We start from the raw sequence: 26,621 nt of genomic DNA, 5'->3' as shown, positions 1-26,621 counted from the left end.
TTAACTCCTAGAGGATCCATTCTGGTCCCAGCTTTAGCTTTTCCTTGATACATTAAGAGAAAAAGCAATTGGACCTATTTCACTCACAGACAAACATTTTAACATAGCTAAATGGAAATTTAAGTCTTACTAAAAGATCATAACTGTGCTCAAAAATAGCACTTTTCTTTCTGTAAAATGTCAACTTCATTTGTTTTAACAATGTTTTTACAGTTTCTGTTTTGTTAGCAGTCAGTGTTTAGATTTATTTCTCTTGCAGCAAAGCATTTTTGGAGTGGCTTACAATGACTTTTTTTGCCTTGCAAGAATTCGAGGCTGAATTTTATGCAGCAGACAATCAGCAAACAGATGAAGAATGTACATATTTTAGAAACACTGAGGAGCAGTATTTCAGTATTTCACTAGCTTTTTAGACTAGTGGACCCAGATTTTTAAAATATATATTTCTTTTAAGGAAAGCCTATTTTAGGTAGGCTGAAAAATTCCCAATTCCACTTTTTTTTAGAGGCAAGTAGGAGTCAATGTTGCATGAATCAAACTTTTATAAATTACTCTGGTTTGGATGCAATTTTTTTATTTTCAAGGGCTTTTTATCTAGCACTAATGAAAATATAAGGAAATGAGGTTATAAGCAGCACAACCTCCCTATGAAAACAAATGGTTTTAAGAATTGCATACAAGTTCAGAAAAAAATATGTTCTGCTTCACTTGCAGTTTTTTTTCATTCTGGGGCTTTTCTTTGAACAAATATTTTTGAGACAGAACTCCAAAATGGCAATTTTATCTGGTTAAGTCTGTACCTAAGATACTGGACTCAGGTCTCTTATGAGAAGGACGTCTTACTGCCCTATTTTTTTTTCCTCATCATGGGCTTTCAGCTGGAAAAGTGAGAAGACAACAAAAAGCACTGCTCAGGCAGGTGGCCTCTAGGAAACCCATTGGGATGAACTTTGAGGTACTTTAAAATAAAATTATGTGTATATATATATATATATATATATATATATGTATATATATAGTGAAAAAGCTGGTACATGTGATATTAAGGAAGAATGAATCCCTGATTTATTCAGTATTATGTATAAGTTAAAGAATTCAGCCAACAGTAGCAAATCTGATCATCAGAACACTGTCAGATCTCAATGCATAGTTGCTATATTTCTTAACTTGAAGATAGAGTGGGAGGATATTTGGCATGGAGAACAAGGATTTCTAAGCATAAGGAACAGCATATAAGGAAGTGTGAAGGTAAGAGTGGGAGAGCAGTACACTTGGTGTCATTCAGGAGGACAGTTCCAAACAAACCCAGAGCTAGGAAGTACCTGGACAAAAGTTTATTACAACATAAAGGCAGTGAACTCAAAACAGGATAAATAAAAAAAAGTTGAAACTATATGTGAGTAAAAAACATTGCTCTCTTCCTCCTCCTAGACAACTTCCTATTTAAAAGCAGAATTGTTTAGGAGGCAGTGCCAGTCTCATTGTGTGGTGCTGAAGGACCCCTCTGATGCAGGACCTGTGCACTGATCGATCTCCCAACAGAAATTGCACCATTCAGAATACCAGGAGATGATAATACCACCCAACATGCTTTTGCCTAAATGAGCATCGTGTACTCAGTCACACAGAGTCACTTGGGTTTCTTTCCTCTACTCCTTCTCACAGATTTGGAGAAACTTCGATATGTTTCATAGACTGCATGTATTATACATCACATTCTAGTTACACATTTATTTTTGTCTACGGTGTAGGCAGAGTTGGGAGATTGAGTTGATATTTTCTCAAATTGCCACTTGTCTATATTCTTAGTCAATGTAAAAAGAGAACAAATAAGTTTTTGTGGAGGGGAGATGGATAAGATTAGGGGGGAAACAAAATAATCAGTGTTCCTTGGTGTCAAGTCATACTTTTTAAAGAAAAACCTTAAGGTTTCTATATGAAGTAAAATGTTTGAAAGCAATTTCTACATAGAAACATTCTATAAATTATTCTGCTTTGCAGGGCAGCAGGATATCAACTTTGCATAATTTGGAAAAAACTACTACCAATGGCCTGACTTAGAAACATAAGTTGAAGGCAATTAGGGCAGAACACTATTGCTTAGTGACCCAGGAGTCTTGTTGCTAGTCAAGCAAAAAATTTTCCAAATGAAGAAATCAAACTAAATTCTTTCTTTTCCAATCACAAAGGGTAATCCCAGAGGGCAAACTTGGTTGAACAAACCAACAATAAATAGCTTTCTTTGGGATCTCAAATGCAATTGTGGGCTTTCAATCGGGGAGATTATACTTGGCTTTCTTATCTTGCATAGATAAAGGGCAAAGCAGCAAAACAAGCATTTTATTCCCATTTTATCCTTGCTGGACACAATCAGATTGACATTTGCTTACTTTAGTGATACATGGACATCTATTTTTGCATTGCAAAAATGAACACACGCCAAAAGAGCATGAAGATGTTTCACTTCCTTTTTATGAGAAAAGAATTATGGCCCCTAGTCCACTGAATGTTTTTTCAAGCACTGCTGTACACCAGGACAGGAATATCTTCTCTATCAACTTATTCAAATAAACAGCCATTGTGTGGATTTTGACTGCTTACTTTTTTTCTACAGACCTGCTAGTTCACTCATCCAGGCTGCAATGTCCCAGTTTGGATCTGGGGATGCTGTATGTTAGGTCACAAGAATTGCTGCTTTTGCTAGGAACAGTCCAATTTTATTCCTAGAGTATACATGAAACCTGCAGGCCTAGCTGTCTGTGAAAAAACAAAGCTCACCATGTCACCTCTTCCTTCCTGCCAGCCCACAATACCGAAGTGTGAAAAAGCAGTAATATTTTGTAATGCCACATTTTAAGCTTTTTTCCTAGAAATAGATATTTTGAGGGCAGCAGCAACACTAACTTCTTATCAATATCTAGCTCTAAAAACAGGTATAACAGCAACAAAAACAACAACAAAAAAAATCATACAAAGGATGACTGCTCAATTTTAGTATTCCCCAAAGAGGTGGGGTGAGGGAAGAAGTCCTCAGTGTCTCATCCAGGTGTGATGTCAAGGCAAAATTGGAACCAAAAGCTCTTTTTTTCTCAAAAGATCTATTAATGCAATACAATATTCTGCAAACACACTTTTTTGCCTGTATTGCTGAATCATTTACAGATTTCTGAGGGCTGTGTTATTCCTTGCTACTGACTGTGCTTCTGGGACCTCATAAATACTCTGACTAGAACCCAAGATGTAGTCACACGGTGTTATTTTCACACTACGAATTTCTTACAGTAAGCATTCCTAAACTGATGCATTTCTTCATTTAAATTTAATTTTTAGAAGGTGTGATAGGAAGAGGCAGCATATTCACAGCACAATTCAACTTATGTACTATGTAAAGGCAGGCTTTCAGTAGCTTGGATGAAGCCTGATCTTGGTTGGTTTGTTTGGTTTAGTTTTTTTTAACTGGTACTTAAAAGCTAAGGCCCACAATATTCAGAGACAGAAAGATCACCTTGTTACTGATGCATTTAGCAAAGATATTCTATGTGCATTTTCCTGGCCAAGTTAGCAATGAATTGGATTGGATGACCCTCCAGTGAGGCACATGCTGAATCAGCAACAAATTCCTCAGAGTCCCTCTTTTGCTAATTGGGCTAATTGAGGCAGTTATTAATTTCAAGGTGAAACCAACAAAGCATATTTGATTTAATAATTTGAGAGCTGTGAAGGTGTTGCAATAGACAGGATGATAGTAACTAAGACAGAGGTGAAATAAATCCTCCAAAATTCACACATCATATAGAAACAAGCTGTTAGCACAGAGACTGTTCCATCAGGCATGCTCATGACATGGCTGTTATTATATCTCCCACAGTAATATGTTAATTTGCATTCTTTAAAAGGTTATTTTATAATACAGGCCAAGCACTGAGTTAAACTTCAGTCATAAATAACATCTGGTGAACTTTGTGAGATGAACCTTTTTGCAAGCAGCCTTTACATAGTAGATAAATTGAATTGTGTTGTAAATATCACAACTTCTAAAAATTAAATTTAAATTAAAAAGTACATCAGTTTAGGAAAATTTGCTCTAAGAACTTCATAGTGTGAAAACACAGTGTCCAAACTCCCAGTGCAAACAAAGCCTTGAAATGAAAGGACTGAGGACAGCTGAGTTCTGACTAAAATTTTTAGCAGAGCAGTGCATCATATCACCATTACAACTGAGTGACTACACAGATGCTTTATCTGATTACTGAAAAGTAATGCTCTGCCTCCTGTCCCTGGTTTGAAAATACCAGCATCCCAAGGGGTTCTTAATCTCAGGTAGCACTTGCAAGCCTCTCTCAGGTAACCTCTGGTTGCATCTCTGACTTGAGAAGTGTCGCAGTTCTCGCCTGCTTTTAGATCCCCAAATCAGCTACTTGGCCTGAACTATATGTGGCCAGAAGGAGACTTCCCAGTGATTGCAATCAAGAATCCTTGGCCAAAATCATAGGGTAAATAATTTGCCCTTTTTAATCCTTATTTGAAATCCAGATGCAGTAGCTTCAGGAAAATTTAACCTGAGCTCTTTATTTTAATGTGGGGGAAAGGGAGAAAGCACACTGCTTCATCTCTTCAGAAAGAACAGATTTGCTGACTTGCAGAAAGGATGGTCTGAAAATGAAAGCAAGCAGTTGTTTATGAGAAAAGAGAAGCAAGTTCCCATTTCCTGTGTTCTCAAAGTTCTGCATGCCATCAGAATCCAAAATAAGGGACACGAGATTATTGCCAGTACCAAAAAAACCCAAACAAACCACCCCAAACCAGCTCCAGAGCTGCCTTTCCACTACATCTGACAAAGCCTCTACCCACAGAATCTCAAGACTGGGAGCACATGGTAATGCTGAAAAGCAAAAAATTGCTAAAAGCAACTCAACCTTTCATTTTTCAGGTGTCTTTAAAAGTAAGGAAGTGAATGTTCTCTTAGACCTTCCACTTCAAAAGCGCCTCAACCATTCTATTTGTCTTCCAGGTATTAACACCAAGGACCTAAAGGAGAATTTAACCATCTCCTTGCAGTGTCCTCACTTTAAGGACACAGTGGTGTATTCTGCATATGGACCAAGCTGAAGTCAGCATCTCCAAAGCTAACCTTTGATGATTTAGGTGAATGAAGCACAGAATTCCTCTTATTTTTAAACTCTTCTCAGAAGGAAGAAAATGAGGCCTATTTTGGCTGCTTGTTAAAATTCTAGATTCAGGATCTTTACAATTTGCACTCTAATTGGAAAATTATCCTTATTGGCTTGCATCTCCTAGAAAACATGGTAAGGAAAAAAACTTCATTTTCTTTCAGAAGGCTACCAGATACCACACTCTGAGAATACATAGTTTATTAAACTTATTTCTGCCATTTTCAATTACTGTTTTTCAAAACCTAGGACTTGGAAAGTTAATAATAAAAATCAAAACTATCAGAAAAAGAAAGGAATTTTTATGCATTGACTGGCACATACCTTACCAAAACCCCACATTTTTCTGAGTAATAAGACAGTTCAGAAAAAAGCTTTGAAGAAAACAACAGCTCTGCTCTTCTGGAAGAGCACAAGCCAAGTGGAGCAAAATGTTCCTCTTTTCCTTCAGTGAAAATCTTTCCCTGATAAAATTATTTAGAAAACACCATTCCATTCCATTCCTGATTATATCCAGGAGCTGATCCAAAAAATAATGTACCAGCTTTATGCACAATCTCATCTCATCAACATCTAAAAAAACCCCACATTCATTTGGAATGGTTTATCAGTGTTGTGCACAGAGAGGCCCTAGGAAAGAGATGAGCTTAAACCAGAGAACTATTTCTACAGGGAAAGAATTCTATGCTTTGGGAGCTGCATTTCATATACTAGTTTGGACATTTTTACCTCAAAACCTAAAATGAAAATACGGGATGTGAGAAGGGCATAAAAAGGAACAGAGTTATTCATATTCTATGAAGCTTTAAAAAAACTCCAGGACATGCCATGGGTCAAGATTTGCCACAAAAATATCAGACCTACTGCAATTGTCTGGTTTTTCCAGGGCACTCCATATCTGCAGTAAGAGCAGTGAGTAAGGCATAGAATTGCATTTCAGTCCCTCAGTTCACTACCAGCAAATGACTGAGTTTGTACACCATCTCCTGTTCCATTGTAGCTGCTTAAAGCCTGGGAGAGGAGCAAGGAGACAAAGTGAGAAAGGAGCAGCAATCACATCTCGATACTGAGCTAAACTGACTCAAATTCATGTTTCTTAGTCCTGTTTTAGTTTTATTGCACTGTATAAACTATGCTACAACTCAGTATTGCTCTTATCGCTCTACTAAGAAATTGTCATGTGTATCTAATTATGTTAATTTTACAACTTTATATATGATGAGTCAAAATGGCCTTCAGTATATGCCTACTTATAAACAATGAGTATAAAATTAGCCACAAACATTAAGATTTATTACCTTACCTTTCTTTTCTTTCTTTATATCAAATAAAGTAAACAAGGTTGCATTAAAGTAATGGAACCCATTATTTAAAATTTAAAACACTTGCAGAGAATTAGGGAACAAAAAAGATTAAGTGATTCTAATATATTATGGAATAAAAAATACAAAACCAGGTAAATTTGGAAAATCTCTTAAAAGAAGATATAGGAACTCACTGCGATTTTAACAATATCATAAATCTATGTAGATAAGAGTAATGTAAACAAAAGAAATGCTGAAATTGGAGTGCCTCCAAAGTTCTACTGTTAATCAAAGTTTTAGAGGTTTAGAGTGCCTCTGGACAACATTTTGACAAATGCCAAGAACAAAAAATGCTGTGCAATATCTACCTGAGCTAATGGAAGGCAAATAAAAAGACTTAGAGACCAAGATAAAGGCACACAACGAAGGACGCTCATTCTTTCCAAACATCTCTTTCAATATTTTGATGTTGACCTTGAACTGCTTTGTTATTCTGCCCAAACAAAACAAACTTCTGATTTGAGAACTGATTGCTTTATAACTTTATTATCACTTAAGACTTTCATCCTAGTTCCTAACTTTTAGATAATAACGGTCCTAGATAAGAAATTTATGTAATAGTTTATTACTAAATAGATCCAGATACAAGAATGATAAATTAATACAGGACTGTCCAGCAGTCTAAACTTTGTTATTTCATTAAATTCTTTTACAGAAATCAACAAGCATTTTAATACAGGCAACATGTATTTTTCAAGGAGAGGTTAGGACAAAACTTTCTATCAAGCACCTAAAGGAAACTGCTCCCACAGGACAAAAGAGAAATACCTCCTGTAACTGAAGGAAGAAAAAGGACAGAAGCAGTTCTGTGTGCTGCAGACATTACACTTCCATGGGTGCCGAGGTGTTCAACATAGTCCTGAAGAATCCGAAAAAGTAGGTCTGTACAGTTGATTATAGGTGAGATGGGAAAATCAGAGCTAAAGACAGCCAAGGTAGTTTATGCAATATTGAGCACCTAAATAACAAAATGTCAGGTGAAAAAGGCAAGCAGATTCACATGACAAAAAAACAAATATAAAAAACACTTAGTTAAATAAGAGTCTGTCATTATGTTTTACAAGTAAGGAAAGAGCTCAGAGTAATTTTGAATAGTTCTCTGAAAATAGCATTCAGCAGCAGCCAAAAAGGCAAAAATGTCAAGAATAGGAAAGTGCTGGAAACAGCATAGAATATGAGACCAAATCCTTAAAACAGTTCTAGTCACATCTCAAAAAACACAAAAAAACAATCAAAACAAGCACACACATCCCCCAAAAGAACAATAACTAACCCCCATCAACATAAAAACAAATGGTTCATAGAAGAAAAACTGGTCAGCAATTGCTAACGGTTTCCATGTAAAAAATACACTTCTGGATAGAAACAGGTTAGAAAGTGATTGATAGACTGAAGAGGGTGGCCTATTAATTATTTGCCCTGCCCTCAATTCCTCACAGTACATATGGATAAGAATGCCAAAAGCAGTTACTAGGCAACTTTGTTTGAGTAGAAAAGAAGTTCCTTCACAACAGTATGTAAATAAATAATTGAATTTATTACCACAGTTGAAAAATAATTGCAGCACAGAAGTCAGTTCAAACAGAGATCAGATGCATGTAGAGGAGATGTACAGTAGTAATTCCATACAGCCCCTGGACCTGGAAAGGCCTGAGCTGCAGATGTTGAGAACAGCGAGTGCTAAAGAAGGGTTCAGTTTTTGGCATAGCATGAACATGATCCTTATGTAGGATCAGATGAATGGCTTGCAAGACCTGGATGTGCAGCCCTTATGTTCAGTGGTGGAAGCAGCTTCAGTTTCTGCAAGAAACTGATTGTGAGAAAGTAAACAAAGGAAAAGTGCCTTTTTGTTCACCATGTGAAATTGGCAATGCTGAAGAAATGGATGGACAGAAAACGCAGAAGAAAGCAATGGGAGAAAAGGACCTTTTCTTACATTTTTCTAGTTAATACAAACAGTACATGCTAAGAGCACAGCCAGGACTAAGACCCAGGATGATACTGTGCTGGATTCCTCAGCAGCTTCCATGAAGAAGTAAACATATCTCAGCCTGAAGAATGTCTGGCATCTCCCTGCTTTGTCACGTTTTAGATTCTTGCAGATGAGCAATCTTCAGATGTTTTTAAGAGGCTATTTGGGTGGCAGGTCACTGAAAGTGTTTTCAGTTCTTTAAGATGTACCATAGAGAAAGAATTGAATTTCACAGGAGAAATGACAGTAAACCAGCACTTCCCAAAATTTGCACTCTTACACACACAGGCATATTTGCTTACACACACACTAAAGGACATCCCCCATTTTATGACTCTGTAAAGAAAATCCCATTTGTCTTCAGTGCCTTTTAATAGAAGACATAGGTGCAAATCAATACAGAAACTACCAGAAAATCAGAAGCTGAGACTGGTGTGAAGGTTTACACAGCTCTCAATTACAAAGCATTATTGCTGTTGTCCATCTTTTTTCTACTTATTATCACTGAATCCCAGAACAGCCCAGGTTGGAAGGGACCTTGAAAGATTGACCTGCCCAATCCATTGTGGGAAAAGGAGCCTGGATGAGATTATTGAGCATCCTCTCTGCCTTTTGAAAACCTCCAGCAATGGGGACACTACCACACCTCTGGGTTGGTTGTACCAGTGAATGATTGTTCTCACTGCAAAAATGTCTTATTTTGAGATGACACCTCTCCCCGTCACATCTTCAGCTGTACAATGCTGCCTGCACTCCTGGTCCAAAGCCTCACACGTGTCTGAGTCAGATAAAACATGAGAATAATCTCAGCTCAAATCAATGGTACAAACTGGGGAGATGTTTTCAGATGCTCTTGCACTTCCCACTGGTTTTCTCTTACAGAATATACAGCAGTAGGAATAAATCCATTTTCTGGGATAGAGGCTTGAAATACCTCTTCTCTTCCTCTAATATTTCTTACTAGTTCAGCCAGTATAAACATCAGGTTTTAATACAAAAATAGAGGATTTGTCTAAGATACAGTGGATGGCCTTCCCCCCTGAGATATTAAAAACTTGAAAAAGGCCACATGATGTTACAATTCTAAAAGTTATTTCACACTCTAAGTATTATTTCCCTTGTGCACCAGAAAACTCAATCTATAACAAATTCCACAATAAGGTTGCTTTAACAAAGAGATAATATATATCATTCCAAGTTTTCATTCACTATGGCTAGATACTCCATCATAGATGCACAAGATCAAAACAAACTACATTTAATTCTTGTCTAGAAAATTTTGTGAGAAACCTACTTTTTTTTTTCCACAAAGCACAATCAAAGCTTCCACTCTCTACTTTGAAGAGACAAACTGTACATTTTGTGTGCCTCTAAACCTGAAGCTTTTCCCTGTGCTCTTTTGCTGCAACACAATTATGCCTTCAACTTGGCAGGTCACACCTTGTCCTGCCTTTGTAAGGCTTGCAGGACAGGACTAAGCAGAGAAAGCTCCCTAATATCAAATCCTGGGAGTAGAGGTAAGTAAAGGAACATAAACAGTTCTTCCAACACCCAAAAGCCAAATTCTCACCTCAGCATCCCTCTTCCCCTTGAAGCTCTCAAGCTCAGTTTTGCCTTCGGTATTGTGATTTGCTAAACCTTATGAAACTTTATCTAGTTTGCTTGTGTATCTTTATCAATTCAGTAAAACTAAACACTACCTTTGCATTACTCCTATTATAGTTATTAGAGTTGATATTAAAAAATGAAAACTTGATAAGCTGAGGAAGCAATTGTCTCACAGACAATGAAGATATCTGCTTTTACTTGTCAGCTGAAATTGCTGTTTCCATTCAAAGATTCATCAGGGGGGATACGGCTGGATACAGTTGCTAAATGCTGATCTACTCTTTCAAGTGTTCCTACCAAAACCAATAACAGCAAAGTTGTTCCTTGTGGGGAAGGATCAAGAGAAGAGCCTAGACCCATTTCATTCTGTTCATCATCTTCACTACTGCATTATTGATAATACCACTTGCCTTCAACATACTGACAGGCATGAGAATATGTATAAAGGGAACCGCCATGAGCACTCACTTTAGCCTAAGGCTATTTGTCTCCTGAATTTTTCTGTTAGATTGGTTTGGGTTGGTTTGTTGGTTTTTTTTCTTCTTTTTGAATCAACTTAACTTCCTGTCCTAAAATCAGGAATTTAATTTAGGCTCTCTGAATTGCATTCTGCAGGAACATTTTGCTTCTCAGATGACTACAGAGAAGCCCAGCAAGATAAGCTTTGTTAGGTCAAAAATAATCATTTTTGTACAATAGTCTTTCCTGAAGTGACTTACTTCAGATTATCTTCCATAAAATTTTCTTGGGGCAGTGGAAAGAATAGTAAGCTAAAGAGAGAGTTTCTATCCTTCTCTTAATTATAGTGGCTAAGAATTTATATTCTTAAGAACTAAAATCTTAAATCCCTTTATTAATGTTGTATCCAAATTCTAGGCTGTAGTAATTAGGAAATCATCTTCCCAATATTTTTCTTCACAGATCAAAAGAAATAAGAGAGAAATAGAAAGCCAGAACTTAGAACTAAAGTTTATAAGGTTTTCTAGAAATATTTAATGTGTTCCACTCATCTTTTTTCACATCTTCCCTTCATTTCTTCTTTATATCCAACAACTGACTAGAAACAGGTAACAATTGCCAAGCTAGCCTAACAAACAAAATATATAATGTCTATGCCTATGCAAAAAAAATAATTTAAATCTATCTAAATATAAATACCAATGATATGGTTTGATCTCTGCAAATAACAGGATATAAAATTGTGTTGAACAGGTTTCTAAAGCATGTAAATATTTTTTCCAACACAAACTTTTTTGTTGTTGTGTTTCTTAGTTAGAATAATGTTTATTTGAATTTCCATGGCACTTAAAGACAACCTACAAATTCATCTTCTAAGTGTTCCCTCCAAGTGTTGCGCTTTTAAGGTTGTTGAAAACAAAAAAGTATATTTTTACAGAACAAAGAGGATAAAGTTACTAACTGAACATGCCATTTATGTAATTTTGTTAAAGGAAACATTCAAATTTAAAGTCAGAGCCAGCTATGATTTTTTTTTTTCTAAAATTCTCATTATCAAGTTAAATCAGAAACAATTTTTTGAAGAAACAATGGAATTTCGAAGATTAAAAAACAGGGCAACTACAGTACTTACCATAACAATTTGCCAACCTGTGTGAATGGCACCACACTTTTCTATCACACTCAGAAAAAATCCACTTCAATTCTAAATGTGTTAAGTGTACTTTTGAAGTGAGGTGAAGCAAAAAGCAAATTTGAATCACAGAGACTGTTTGAATTACAATCAGTTCCTTCAATGAACAGACTGCAGAGCTTCATTAAATATTCAACTATAGAGTTACCAATTACACTATATCAGTGCTTTTGGCATTAAAAGTTTAATTTTCTTCATTTTTTAAGCAAGGTGGAGTAATGGAATTTTATTTAGTTCCCTCATTAGGCTCATACTCCATCTTCATTTTTATTTCTTCAACTACAGCAACCCAAAAGTCAGGCATTTATAAATCACACAAGATTTCTAGTCAGGTTGCTCTGCAAAGACAGGCAGCAGTTACTTGTTCAGTTACTCTCACAAAGTTGCCCAGCTGCAGCCCTTACTCTGACGGGTTAATATTCCTGAGGAAGGTCAGAATATTGAAAACATGCGGAATATTCTTTGCAGTGGTACATTATTTAATCTTATTAGCTGACTAGAACATTAAATTTCACCCACTTAAATCATTATTCCATAGCACAAACACAGCAGAAAATAACGGAACTGTGCTTAAGAAAGTCCGGGATACAACAGTTGAGTCCTGACCTCTTCAAGGGATTTGGGTCTTCACTGTATAACAACACATTTTTCACTATGTCCTACAAATATTTTGGGAAAGCTGATTTTTTTTTCATTTTAAGAACCTCAGAGCATTCAAAATACTGTGAATGTAATATCTCAGCACTTGCCAATAACACTTGCCAATAGAGCAAAGATTTACTACTGTGAAGAAGAAATGATCACTCCAATGAAGTGAAAGTGGTCACTAGTCTTGCTTCTTCACCTGAATTGTTTCTTAGATGTTGGCACTGTGGAATAAATACTGCTTCAGGCTATGTCCCAATGATTAAATTCACTGTAGTAAAACTCTTTGTGTTACCTAAAAATAGTTGTCTTATTTCTTGCACTGCTAAACTAAATCTCTTTTGTCACATACCCGAAGCACTTTGCACTTCCAGGCACCAGGAAAGCACACTTACATCCTGAGTTTTATCAACAGGTGGAGCATTCACTTCAGTGGAATAATGCTTGATATATAAATAAAAGTATATCTTTTTGGATATTAGTTAGGCAATCCAACAATGATTTTTATATTCTAGGAACATTTTTTTAGGGTTTCATATCTTCTCATCTATGACCCCAGCCTTAATTTTTACTGACCAGTTTAATTGAAATTGTTCATAAAGCAGCATTTTATTTTTAAAAACAGCAAGTGGGTAATGTATATGTTAAACAAGAAAAAAAAATTGAAATATGTTGAAAATTGTCAGAATAACAACTGACCTGTGCAACTCTCATGTGTACAGGGCTCCTTACTCACTGCACTGGATGAGACCCACAATCAAGAAATTAGCCCAACTGTTTCAAACTACAGAAGTAAAATTTAAAATGCAAGCAGAAAGCTTATTACCTATCAGAGGAATTAAAGGTCTGGAATTCTCATGGTCAGCATAATGCCTTGCAGCACAGGTGAAAAAAGGATAATGAATATTCAGCAGGCTGATAGCTGGAATGCTGTAAGCAGGAGCTTCCTGTTTTAAATATAGAGAAACAAATTCAATACTAGCTAGAAAAGGGTGGGATTTTTAGTTTGGTCAAGCCAAATGAAGAACTTCTTCCAAGCAGATGATCAGGCAAAGAAAGAAAACAGGATGCTACCACAGGTTAATTTCTTTCAAATAATCACAGACTAACAAATCAGTGAGGAACAGAAACAAAGTCTGCAGTCAGTTTGCTTAAGAGCAAATGAGATCTCATTCTGCCATTGTTCACTGAAGTTTACTTCAACAAAAAGGATCTCCACAAACTTCTGAAGTGAGCTGAAGGAAGACAGAACGGGAGTTCTTTAACAGGATCCCTATATCTCATGTTGAGAGCATTCATTTAGTGTTGCTGGTTTTCCCAATGTTATTTTAAAAAAATGAGAAGAACAAAACCACTCCTTATCCATAAACCAAATATCTTCATACTCTGAATAGTCTTTAGGGAAAGAGACCAGTATTTTTCTATATATTAAAAAACTAAATAGACCCCTAAACCTATGACAAGTGATTTAAAGGGCACCTAAAGTAGTGAGTCCAAGTGAGCAACATTTATGATGTGGAACTCCGGGAGTTCCATCAGCCTTAGAGCTTGCCTCGTGACTTTGAACATGCACAAAAGGACATAATTGGTGGAAAAACCACTTCAAATGCAAGGAAGTTTTCAGGGAACAGATTCCTGAGCCCCAACTGCCTTCTTTAAATGACCAGAAAGCAGATAAGGGCTGCTATCTCTGGGTATTACTTTATTCTCCCTGGCTGAGCTTCAAAACATCTGTTGCATAAGGAAAGCCTAATTAGAATGGCTGCCTCTACCCGGATGGTTGACATTTACTTGCCATGGGAAGAACCTGTCCATAACAACATTCCCATGAACCTGAGTGACATGCCTAAAGAGCAGGCTGAGCAGAGTCTATAGCCTGTTCCCAAAGCCTGCAGAAACCTCAGACCTTTTCCTTTTAGGCCTCGATGGAAAAATCTGCAAAATAGATGAGGGTGTCTGTTACAAACTAACAGTGCTCTGCACCACTTTGGAAAGCAGACAAACATATGGACTGCCACCAACTATTAGAACTTGGTGTGAAATCACAGGAGTTATCAGCCTGCAGCTTTCACAATCTGTTTCACAGACATTTATGAATTTTTTCCAAAATAAAGATAGCAGTGCACAAACAGACAATTTAGTAACCTATGTCTCCCTACATTAAAAAATGGGTTGTTTCTAAGCAGCTGAGCTATAAAAACCTGTTCTTCGGGTATTTTATTTTGATGATTTTGTGTCTTATCTCCCTCACAGCAAGCTTACATGTCTCCTTGTCTCCTACCAGTCTGGAGAGCCAAGAGACAGCGTTTGCTGTGCCTGGTTTTAAGCTTCACACATGCCAGGTTGCCAGCTGGCAGATCAAACAAAATGACTGATAATTTCAGCTCACAGTGGAGCCTTTCCTCTTAGCAGCACTAAGCTGGGTCTCTCCTCTCTTAGCACACCACTGATTTTCACTTATAGGAGTTTAATACTTCTGCAATCCTCTCCTGCCAAATTCAACAACTCGGACAAGTTCAAAGGGTGCTGGGAGGGAATGAAGGGAGGGCAGGGAAGAAGGAGGAAAGTTAGTTGGCTGACCACCAAAATAAAAGCATAATTTTTACTCCAAGGAAAACAATACCAAAAATAGATTTGGAAAGAATAAATGCATAGCTAACACTTAAAGAAGGTTAGTGGACAACATATAAAGAGAAATGTGCTTCTAAAACAAGAGCCATGTAATACTTTTTCTCTAGAAAAAAGCTTATGCAGCTAATGTTGTGTGTTCAGGTCTCCCTCTTCCTCCTGCACTGCCATAAGCTGGTGATGAGTTTGAAGCTAAGCTGATGCAGGAATTAACAGATATTAGGAGTTTGTATTTCCATGGCAGATGCAAGTTCAGATGTACAGTATCTGAAACAGAGACTATATAGAATACCTTAGAAATACAGAATAAACTGATGTCATAACTGTGGTAAGGGTGCTATAAACACAAATCTAAGAGAAATCAGGTCTCTTGTTCTCAAGTATTTGACAGTGTCATGAAAAATAAAGGCTATAGTTTTTAAGTTCCACACATCTCTGTTGTCCTCTCCCCTTCCCCAATTAGGTTATATACATGACCACATATTCTCAACAGTCACAGTTCCAATACTGTAAATGCAGTGCAGATGTGCTGGTTTTACAGGCACACAACAGTGTGCAGCCACAGAAGCACCTCCCAAGCTTGACATAACAGGATAACCTTTGGAATTTTAATTACACAGGACTTTAATAAACAAGTATCAATAAATATTTATGGATCTAACATTTGGACTCCCCTATTAGATTTGTAAAAAATCCTGAAAACCAAGCAGCTATCAACAAACCAAACCCACAATCAGTGCTGTTGACCTTCTCATTTAAGGATGAACCCAGGTTATTGTCCAGTACTCCATGTGGAACAGCTGGAAAGTAAACAAAGAATCCCCACAGAGGTTGACATGCTTCCACACTCACTGGAGTTTGTGCAGCTGTAAAGCTGCAAATTGTCACATTTTTCAACACTTAAAACCAAAACTGAAACATTACAATTAAATCCCAAAGATGCTCAAGAGTCATTATAGAAAAATACCGTAGTGACATTGCAAACACAAGCTAGAAGAAATGAGAGGGGTGCAACTATCTATGCAACACTGCAGCCCTTATTTTGAGAAAAACTGTGATCCATGTACATGGCAGGAGTTTATCCAGTCTTTTTTAGAAAAATGAAAAAGCCCAAAATGTACTTAGAGGTACTGCAGAATTTAAGTGGGCCTTCAAAGTACAGAGCATCATCATTGCCTCTAAGAATCACTTCATAAACATGTTTATAACACTCTTGAAAAAAGAGCATTAAACAATAACAACTGAACCCAAAATTTAACATATGTATTTCTACCACTGATACACTCTTGATATCAGACCTCTCAAATGGACTTCTAAGAGTATGTTAAAGAAAATATTTGAAATAATTACCTGACTGTTGTGAATTACCATATGCAAATTAACCTGTACACTGTTCTGCAGTTTGAGCCAATCTCATTTGAACCTTGAGGATTCTTCAAGCTAATTGGAATAAAGAGAACCAGTTATCTTGCTTTCAAACATGGTTTCCATTTCTCCAAGACTTTCCTCTAACATTCCTCAGGAGACAAGAGAACGAGGCATAGAAATGTCTGAGGAAACAATTCAATTCCATAACCAAACTTACAGTTGCCAAAATAACATGCCTTCCTCTGCTTGCTGTGTTTTATGAAGGAAGTTGAATTTCCTGCTCTCTTCAAGAAGCAACTGAATGTTCAAGGCTTTGAGCCCCAGAGAGATGCTAAAGATTCCATTAGCTACTATTTAATTTCTTTTCTTTTGCATAGCAGGGTGCCCATAACTGCCTAAGAAACAAGGACATTTCACCACTGGGATGTTACAGGGAGAAAAATCTACATGGGCTGATGCAGTCTGTAAGCTGATTTTCACACTTGCTCTCATGGGACTGAAAGAATTTAGAGAGAGGTCAACATTTTCAGCAGTTTATCCTGCAGAGAAATGGGAACTTGGTCCAAATATTCAACATACAAGTAATGAAGAAGCAACTGAATTCAGTAGGGACCCGACTGTCCCATTTGACCCAGCCAGTTTGGGATTCACACATTTTGGGATACATTTGTCATGGGACACATTTTGCTCTCAGATGACACCATAGGGCACCTGGAACTATGGGGCAATCCTGCTCTCCAATACACTGAGCATCCCTGTCACAATCTCAGTCCCACAATCTCCCTGTCCAGGAAAGGGCTAGTAATGCACTGTGGCAATTTGTACATCATTTTTGATATTTTTATTGCTATAGCAACTGAGTGTAGGCATTTAAACATAGCAACAGACTTTTTATAGCACTTTCTTGGATGTCAAAAAGGCACGTTGTTTTATTTTCCAAGCAGATGCTCAGAAGATAAGTACACAGGATGATTGTGCAGTACCCACCTTCAAAAGGAAGAAAAAACCTCCCAGCTTCACAACTTCTGAATCATATAAGCTGACAGATGAGTGTAAGATACATTGTGACTTGTGAGGTTTCTGTCATGAGTTTAAGAGACTTTGTTCTGAGAAAACATATCAGCAACTACTACCTAAGAATAACATTAGGTGGAAAACCTGGTGGATTTTTGTTCATTTTGTAAAAAGCTGTACAAGAAATTTACCAAGTCCTGCTCTGAAGGGAAAAATATCCATCAGTTCTGATCTTTACCTGTTAAGCAACAGAAAAAGAGAAACTGTCCTCATATTAAGTGGAGCCAGATTCTCTGGAGTGATCAAAGTCCACTGAGACAGACTCATAGGCCATGTACATGGGTAAAGCTCCACACAATCCAAATGGGAACAGCAATTTACAAGAGTCTGACTTGCTAGATGGTTTAAGGAAATACAACTCATCATTTTCATAATAAGAATCACAGAATAATTAGAGCTGGGAGGGACCTCTGGAGATCATCCAGTCCAACCTCCCTGCCAAAGCAGAGTCACCTGGAGCAGTGACACAGGAAAGCATTCAGGTGGGTTTTGAATGTACCCAGAGAGACTCCACCATCCCCCTGGACATCCTGTCCCAGTGCCCTGACACCCTCAACGTAAAGAAGTAGTTCCTCATGTTGAGATGGAACTCCCTGTGTTTTAGTTTATGGTCATTGCTCCTCATCCTGTCCCTGGGCACCACTGAAAAGTGACTGGCACCATGCTCTTAGCCCTCCTTTGAGATATTTATAAGCATTAATGAGATCCCTCTCAGCCTTCTCTCAGCTAACCAGGCCCAGCTCCTGCAGCCTCTCCTCACTGGAGAGATGTTCCAGACCCCTCACATCCCCTTTGAGGCCTCTGCTGGATCCTATCCAGTATCTCCTTGCCTCTCTTGTCCAGAGAAGCCCAGAACCAGACACAGCACTGCAGGTGTGGCTGAGTAGAGGGGCAGGATCACCTCTCTCAACCTCCTGGCCACAGTCTTCCCAAGATAGCCCAGGCTATTTTTCTTGTGTGCTGTATTTTTCCTCTGGGTCCTTAATTTTAGCCTCATTCTAATGTGATCAGTAAAATCCACCACTTGGTATTTAATGTAATTTCTGAACACATTACTAGACAGAGAAATACCAAACAGCAACAGGACAGATTTCTTTAGGGATTTTTAGGTATTATTCACCCTTCCATTACAATTATACATCAGCTTTGTAGAGAGTGAGATGGTTGATGTCTGCCATTTTACTAAGAAAAACAATCTGTTAAACAGAAAATGTCAAGGTCCTACAAAAAATGAATCCAACAGGAAATATCAAGAGCTTCTTATAAGGGTTCAAGGTTGTTAATACTCCAGAGACTCTATTCCATTAGCACATAATATATGAGGTTTGGAAGGGACATTTTAATGCTGTGTTTTATGCAGAAGACATTTCAAACAGATCCCAAAAGCTCAACACAAAGATAAAAACTGAGTTTTACACTATATCCCACACATTCTTTCTCCCTGTCCCTTAAAGATATGTTTACTTAATGCATTGAGTCCTTTTCAAGCCCTCCTAACCTTGCTTCAGGTTCCTAAGATACTTCGAAATTCTCATAAATCTGCTTTGGTTTCAACAGTCTGCCCCACTGACTATTGCTGTTACTAAAACGAGCTTTTGCAGCAATGCTGAAAATTTTATCTTACAGAAAACAGGAATAAGTTCTTAACTGCAATAGCCCTCAGGGAAGTCTGGATGGGCACCACTACACTGGCATAAGGGAACATGGCACAATATGTAGGGCTGCTTCCAAGACTTTTCCAGTCTGAGGTGATGTGCAGAACATCAGATTGATTTAGCACCTCCCCCTGGGACAAACTCCACCCTCCACTGCAACCAGGCCCCAGTCATGTAATTCTATTTTCCTGAGCCCAGAGATCAGTGCCTTTCATTTGTTATTTATAAATAAAAATACGGGAAATTCAGCGGCTGAAATTGGGAAGCAATTTTCATACACTGTCAAATTATTTCCCTTCCTCTCCACAAGCTCTCCTTCAGCTTAATTTTTAATTTTTCTCTTCAGCAGTTACAGCACAAGTGTGGAAGTTTTAACAGGAAACATTAATTGATATGTGAGACCTTACTATATTCTACTACCTTCTAAAAGACACTGGAGAAACTGGAAGAACATTTAAAAGTGAAATAGAGGATTTTTCTTGTCCAAAATTTCAGAAAAAGCTATCATTTTACTGGTTTTGTAATTTTTTAGTACAAATTAAGTCCAAAATAAGATTGATGAAAATAGACCTTCTCCTACTGAGATTGCCCTGAGAGAGTCTTTACCTTTGTGGTGTTCACTAAGTCCCTCCTCTGGCAACACTGAAGTCAATGGAAACTTTGCTGACGATTTCAAAAGCAAAGACTCCGAGACAAATTCCCCATGTATAACTTCAGCCTAACAAAACATTCTGCAGAATTATGTAAACAGCAATAATTTTACTCAGAAGGCAAGTCTCTACCCCAAAGCAATTATTGTACTTGCCCCAGCAGCCCAGAATTTCTATCACACATTCATTTTTGGGATGCAAAACGTGACAGTGGGTAAGAAAAGAGTGCGCAGCTCCAACATAAAAAGCTTTCCCCACCACTGCTGTTTGTTAGGTCAACTTTTCAACTCCTTTGCTCTTTGTAGAAATCCCAGTAACTAATCCAGTGGGCTGTATTTTATAGCCATGAGATTGCAGCTCTCTTTGGACAATCACCAGACATATTCACACATAAATTAGGGGACAACAGTGACTCTAAAGTATGTATGTGCATCACAACAAAACACAACAGAATATGCTTCAGTTGGGGAAAAGACTTACGGGTTTACATACTCACTTGACATATGTTAGCTGGCAGGTTTGCATGCTTCCCTCCCTGCTCCTCTCATCCTCTCCCAGCAATCCCTGTCAGCACAGGAAAGATCATTCTCTAAAGGCCTTACTTGTCCAAATCCACAGATCTCTAGAGATATCCAAAATACTACAGGTTCCAGATTACTTGTGATACCTAAAGGTTTTGTGTTTCTCACATTTTAAGGATAAGTGAAAGCACATGGTAAGGCATTCTTGATTTCAGCTATGAAATGGAGGGGAGTGTGTGATCTTTGTTGTTGGTTTTGTTTCAATCTTTTAGATATTTAATAGGTTTTGCAATTCCTAAGTAAAATTTAATTCTCAGATTGTTTTTTAAGATTGTAAAATTAATGATAGACACACTGAAATTAACCTAAAGGAAAAGAAATATAAAGCAAAAAATCCATTACGTCTACCTACTTAGATTAGAGAATTAAATCCAGGGATGCTATTAGAGTTGAAGCTCTCCATCAAAACCTGAGGTTACAAGTCCACTTACTCTAAATAACAAATCCCTCTCTCCTCTTCAGAATCCTTGGGATCTACTTTCCAGGGAGGCAAAGTGAGTTATTATTTAAAGCACTACCATAAGTCACAGTCTTAGCTCTCCACAACAGCTCTACACTTGTACATAAGCAGTAATTCATGTCTTGAGTCATTGGTTTAGAAGCTTACAGAGATCCATCACCCACTCAGATTTCCTTTCTGTCAGTGATACTGAGATCCAAAACATCTCTTTGACCCACTTTTCAAAGGGAGCACAGGCAGAGAGCACATCACAAGGAAATTCTTCTGCTTACTTTACAGGAAGGCTGCAAGTTAGGACAACAAAAAGATGTATCTCTGCTCACAAATCCCCCAGATCTTTAAATAGCCCACAAACCTTGAAACAGCAAGGATTTTCTTTCCCCTTCCACTCACAAACCATTTTATCCTTCTTTTTCCTGGACTTAGACACTTGTCTAAGAACAGCAAATAGATGAGGAAGGAGAACTCCATGTGAGGAACATAGACATACAACCCTTGAAAGGAGAAGCTTTCATATCTGTCTCTCCCAGGTCCAACTCCCTATAGCTTGCTGTACGCTGTCCTAAATAACTTTTTAAAAAGTTATTTGACACCAAACTATTCTTAAAAGCTATCAGGAAACAAACTGATTGAAAGGAGAATGGAAGCAGCTGGGGCTAAACATTGGACTTATGAATCTGGTTGCTAGATAATTCTTAGTTTCCAATGTTTTGGCCCTAGATAAATAGAACAGTAGTCATTAAAACTGTCTCTGACATATAAAAAGATAGGAGGCGGGGAGGCATACAGGTTTCACAGACAATTTAGAACTTAATCCAGAAGGATGTGAAGCAGATGGATTTCTAAAAGTTAAATACAATGAAAATCCTAGGTACTTATCAGTGCTGATGTTAACACAATGTTCAGCGCACACAAATAATCAAATTGTACTTTATGTATTAAATTACATTTTACATTTTAATTTACATTTAGATTACTTTTATCATCGTAATATCTTTATGGAAGATAAATTTACACATAGGTAAATTCATTACATATTCTAAGTTACAAAATAAAAGAATTGTGTGACACAAGAATAATAGTTGTTGAAGTGCCATATCATGTATTAGAAATATATACTTGGTTCAGATTTGGAAGAGTTAGACACTGATTAGTTATCTCAACCTTCAGACATTGTTAAAAATAAGTCATGGAAACTTAAACACCTTCTAGAATACAGTCTAAACTTGTACACCCTTGCAGAAGCTGAAGGGTGACATAAAACTTCACAAGTAAAATAACACATGCAAGATCAACAAATCAGAACAAGGTCTTTGGAGGCCCAAAATACAAGAACATTGTATAAGTGAGGACCTTCAGTATTCAGCATTTCATATACTGGACTGATTCTTAATTTCCACTGTTCTAATAAACTTAGATTTCTGTGAGTTGTATCGTTAGATTATTAGGCTCCAAGTGTGGTATAATTGTTGATTTGGGGTATTACTGTTGATGTAAAACATGAAGGTCTGCTAGAAGTTTAATTTAAATGTACTAAGCTGTTCACTAATGACAGTCCAGAGAAAAATAAAACTATTACAAGTTTTGTAATAAGATCTGAAATGCTTTAACAAGTAAGATTCATTTCTCACAGCCTCCTGAATCTGCATGAAGAAAACTTTCACAAAAATGTACACAACACCTACCATATGAAACATAAATGCAGTAACTGTCAGCACTCACAAGAACACTGTCCACACTCAGAACTCTAAATTCACCCAATCGCTGTATGGCAGAAATTAAAAACTATGTTCTAATCACTCTGCAGAGATGGAAATTCACTACTGATTGCAGAGAATTTTTCACCAGGTGAAGCCATGCTATGCAGATTTGAAAAATCAACTCACTAAGACAAGTTGCTAGTAATGTTAGTAACAGAAACATAAGTCCCCAATTTCAGTTATCACTTCCTTGCACTGACCTCATTCTTTCATGTTGTTTACATTCTGCTGTCTAAAGCAAAAGAAGACCTTGATATACATAACAGTAAGACAAAAATGTGGTTTAATTTATCAAGGAAATTAAATACACTTTAATGCAGTATAGCTACCAAATAGCACAGATAAAACTGAAAACCAAAATACCAGGAAAAGCAAATAATGAGATTTTTTGTACTAAAGGAAACATGTTTTAACACTTTAAAGATATTTCTTTTTCTCTTTACAGCATTCCAATTAAATACAACTTTGTGGTATTAATTTACATCTAACAGGACTAAACTCAAACAGAGACTGTATGAAGACATGGCTCTGGAAATGCCTTTTTAAAAGATAAGTTCCAGACAAGTAGATAATCCACCAACATGAACCACTCCAGCACTGTTAAAAGCATGAGGGAAGGAAAGCCATAATAAAAAGAAAAAGAGCAATCTGTGACTTATCTGTTTCTCTCTAACATGGATTGCTCCTAAGACTCCCTCTTGGTTAGTACAATACAGATGACAATATCTGGGAATCAGATTACCTTGAATGTCTGACTACATACCTTTATTATTCAAGTCTCAGTATAATTAACACAGCTTTTCCTTTTTCATTCCTGTATAGTCCCAAACAGTTTGCAAGCAGAACGAGGTTGCATTGACTACACTCAGTTTTTAGGCAGCTAAAATCTGACAAAGAGGTAGAATTTGAAGGGGTGGGGGAGAAGAAGTAAAGAAGCAGCTCCTCAGTATCACAAGAACAAGGTACTGTACCTTTAAGGAGGAAAAACGGTTCTGTTCTGTTTCAGGCTGAAAAAGAGCTTATTCCTGGTTACAGAGATTACTTACCTAAAACTTCAGTTATTCCTCTCTTTCCCCTCGGGCCAGCCTCTCTTTCACTCTTGGGAGCTTTTACCATTTAAGGTCAATGTTACATCTGGCTCTAGTAACTAAAGCTGAAGCAATTTTTAACTCAGATCCAACAGGCTGCCTAACATTAGAATGAGAGTTTAAATTTAAAGTAATTCTTCAGAAAGCTTTTCTTGCCTCAGAGAATTACAGAATTAAAGGCTCTCCTATTCTGGCATAAGTACTCTGGGTACAACATGATGCAGGCATCCCATTAGCATTCTTCAAGTTCAGTGCATAAAAGCTCTACTTACTCATTTCTGATTAAATGGGCAAGTAAGAAGAACAGATGAAACAGTTTACATCATGTTATGTTAACCCTTAGAATTTTTTACTGACACAGCTATGATTTTTCATTCCTCTGCCCCTCCCTTTGTTTGGTCAGAAGGAGTCTAAATTAGAGAGCAAATAGAAGGCATGTGAACTTTTAAAGAACACTGGCCTCAGTCCAGTCATGGGCTCTGCTCTCCACTTCCAGAGTAGAAATAATTCCCAATGAAGTCCACAGAATTTGCTTGTATCCTATGAGAGAATGTAGCTACAAATGAGGCTTGAAGAGGGAAAAGAAACCCAAAACCTTTACCACAGTACATTCAGGTACCTACAGAGCAATCATGTGAATGTGATTCAGAGCTCTCAGCTCTAAAACTGACAGAGATTTTACTTCAGTCCTTCAGCTACTTTAGACTATTTACTTATTAGTATTACAATTACATCCGTAGATCCTAACTGAGGGCTCTCTAATGCCAGGTGCTGGGAAGTTATTAAATGTGAGAAAGCCAAACCCTCTGCAAATATCCTTCACAACTGAAGTAAAGACAAGAGAAAAGAAGGTGGGTAATGTTTAAAAAAAAAACACACACACACACCAAAAAAAAAAAAAAAAAAAAAAAAAAAAAAAAAACAACCCACAACAAAAACCCAAACAGCAGCAGATTGCATTTAAAATTATTGGATAGTAAGTTTTAAGTTTTGAAGGGATATATTAGGGCTGTTTTAAGAGAAAGCAGTGAACAATACTGAAGGACTGCCTTTTGACAGTAGCTGATAAGAGCAGTAAGGCAGAAACAAAACAGACAAAGGAAAGTAAGGATTTGATGATTTGACTTTGAGAGCACCATAGGGGACTGGCTTGGAGAACTGGGCGAAGATGAGTTGATGGCAACAAAGCACAGAAAATTAGAAGCTGAGCACCTGCTTTGTGCCACATCATGTTTCAGCTGGCACTAGAAAAGTCCATTATTCTACACTTCCGACATTTTTAGTTCCAAAAAAATCAACATAGTGAAACAAGGCTCTGAAAAACTTCTGTAACATCAGTGCTTAAGCTTGCTCCCCATGTAAAAGGAGCAGCTCGGTTTTTGCAGTACCTTTTCAGGTATCCATATCCTTTGTCCATATACAGGACTTGACACCATTACTGACTCTGACAAGGCATTTTAACACACCTCCTTTCATCTTTTTCAGTTACTACTTCATTACCCACAAACTCAAGTTCTGAAATAGCCTCTTGTGACTCAGCACAGTCTTCCATCTAACTATCTGCAGTCACAGAATTTTTACTATCATCTGCAACTCATCATTTTTCAGGTTTATTATCTCAGAATTTCTAGGCCACAAGTGTCAAATGCTTCATTTGCCTACAACAGAAGTTGTGTTACTGTTAAATCTGCATCCCTTTCAGAGCAATGCTTTGAACCCAATTTGGGCAAGAACAAGTTGTTTACTGTCCTACAGTGCTGTCGTCCTCTAGGAAATAAAACTCTTTTGCTGAAGTTACTTGTTCATTGGTCCAGCATCCTTCAACAACTGTTGGCCAAATTTAGCCCAAATTTCTTAAAGCAATCAGGGCCTCACAATATTTTCAAGTTCCCAGAGAGTTAGTGAACAAACAGTGTTTGTAAGGCAGATTTAAGCTACTGTCCCTACTATGGGGAAAAGCTATAGCAGCAGAGTTTCAGTTTTGTTTTGTTTCTCCACTTGCAGCACACAAACATGACCCCTGCTGTCTAGGTAGGATTTAGGGGGCACAGAGGTACTCACAAGAGGAGGAAAACAAAACTTCCATCAATCTTCTGCTCCTGAAACTGCTTTGCTTATTCTATTCTATAGCTTTGACAGATCCTTTGCCCAGAGATTTGTTTAATGTGAATGATTTCAGGCCAAAGGTGAAAACTGCTATCTAAAATCTAAATTATTGAATGACAAAATATTAGTAGCTAAAATTTAATTATTTCAAGTAGATTGTTAAAATTCTATCAAGAAGGTACTACACCTTCTTGACATGCACCATATAAAACAAGTCTTTTTTTGCTTGGTTTTTTAAGATTTGGTGATATCTGTTGTTGTTTTTTTTTAAACATTCTGATACAGATGGCTTGGCAACTTCCCCTTAACACAACATATTTATGCTGCCAGTATTCCACTACTGTATACCCCTGGGAGAGCATGAAATTATTTTTTATAAGTATCTGAAGTATTTCAGAGTAGCTAGATGCAGTTCTCTGCAGTCACATATGGCTTGGTGGTTATGGCATGTGTGTGCCCCCATCCCACCAGTTACCTTCCCATTTCCCTGATTTTCACAGCTCTGTGACCTATGAGAAAGCAGCAGTGCAGGAGTAGAAAATTTAACTCAGCAATGTTCAGTTTCCTGGGTTGGGCTCCTCAAGTTCTAAGATTTTTATTTGTGCCTTTGAGGAGTTGAAAAGCAGCACTAAACATAAGCAGTAAAACCCTTGTCATACTGAATCAATGGAGACTTCTGCCTCTCAGGCTGAAGTAGAGGAAAGGTCCACACAGGAACGTCATTTTCAAGCACAAGCTTTGTCTAGAAACAGCAGAAAAGTTATCTTATCCCAATCTTTGGTTTTTTCTAGTTTTGGCTTTAACTGGGCAATCTGGGAGATGAGAACTTTAACTCAAATA

The 26,621-nt window shown here is 37.3% G+C and overlaps 1 protein-coding gene across 1 annotated transcript in view; it reads right to left on the bottom strand.

The window, feature by feature from the left end:
• Positions 1-20,335, bottom strand: part of IRAG1 (inositol 1,4,5-triphosphate receptor associated 1) — a 56,038-nt gene extending 35,703 nt beyond the window's left edge. Inside the window, exon 1 of the mRNA XM_058806681.1 lies at positions 20,283-20,335. The gene's annotated coding sequence lies outside the window, so the exon portion shown is untranslated. The remainder of the gene's footprint in view (positions 1-20,282) is intronic.
• Between the last annotated feature and the right edge of the window lie 6,286 nt (positions 20,336-26,621).

This window comes from Ammospiza caudacuta, chromosome 6 (genome assembly GCF_027887145.1).
Source record: "Ammospiza caudacuta isolate bAmmCau1 chromosome 6, bAmmCau1.pri, whole genome shotgun sequence".
Classification (NCBI taxonomy): domain Eukaryota; kingdom Metazoa; phylum Chordata; class Aves; order Passeriformes; family Passerellidae; genus Ammospiza; species Ammospiza caudacuta.
This window is presented reverse-complemented; position numbering and strand designations above follow the sequence as displayed.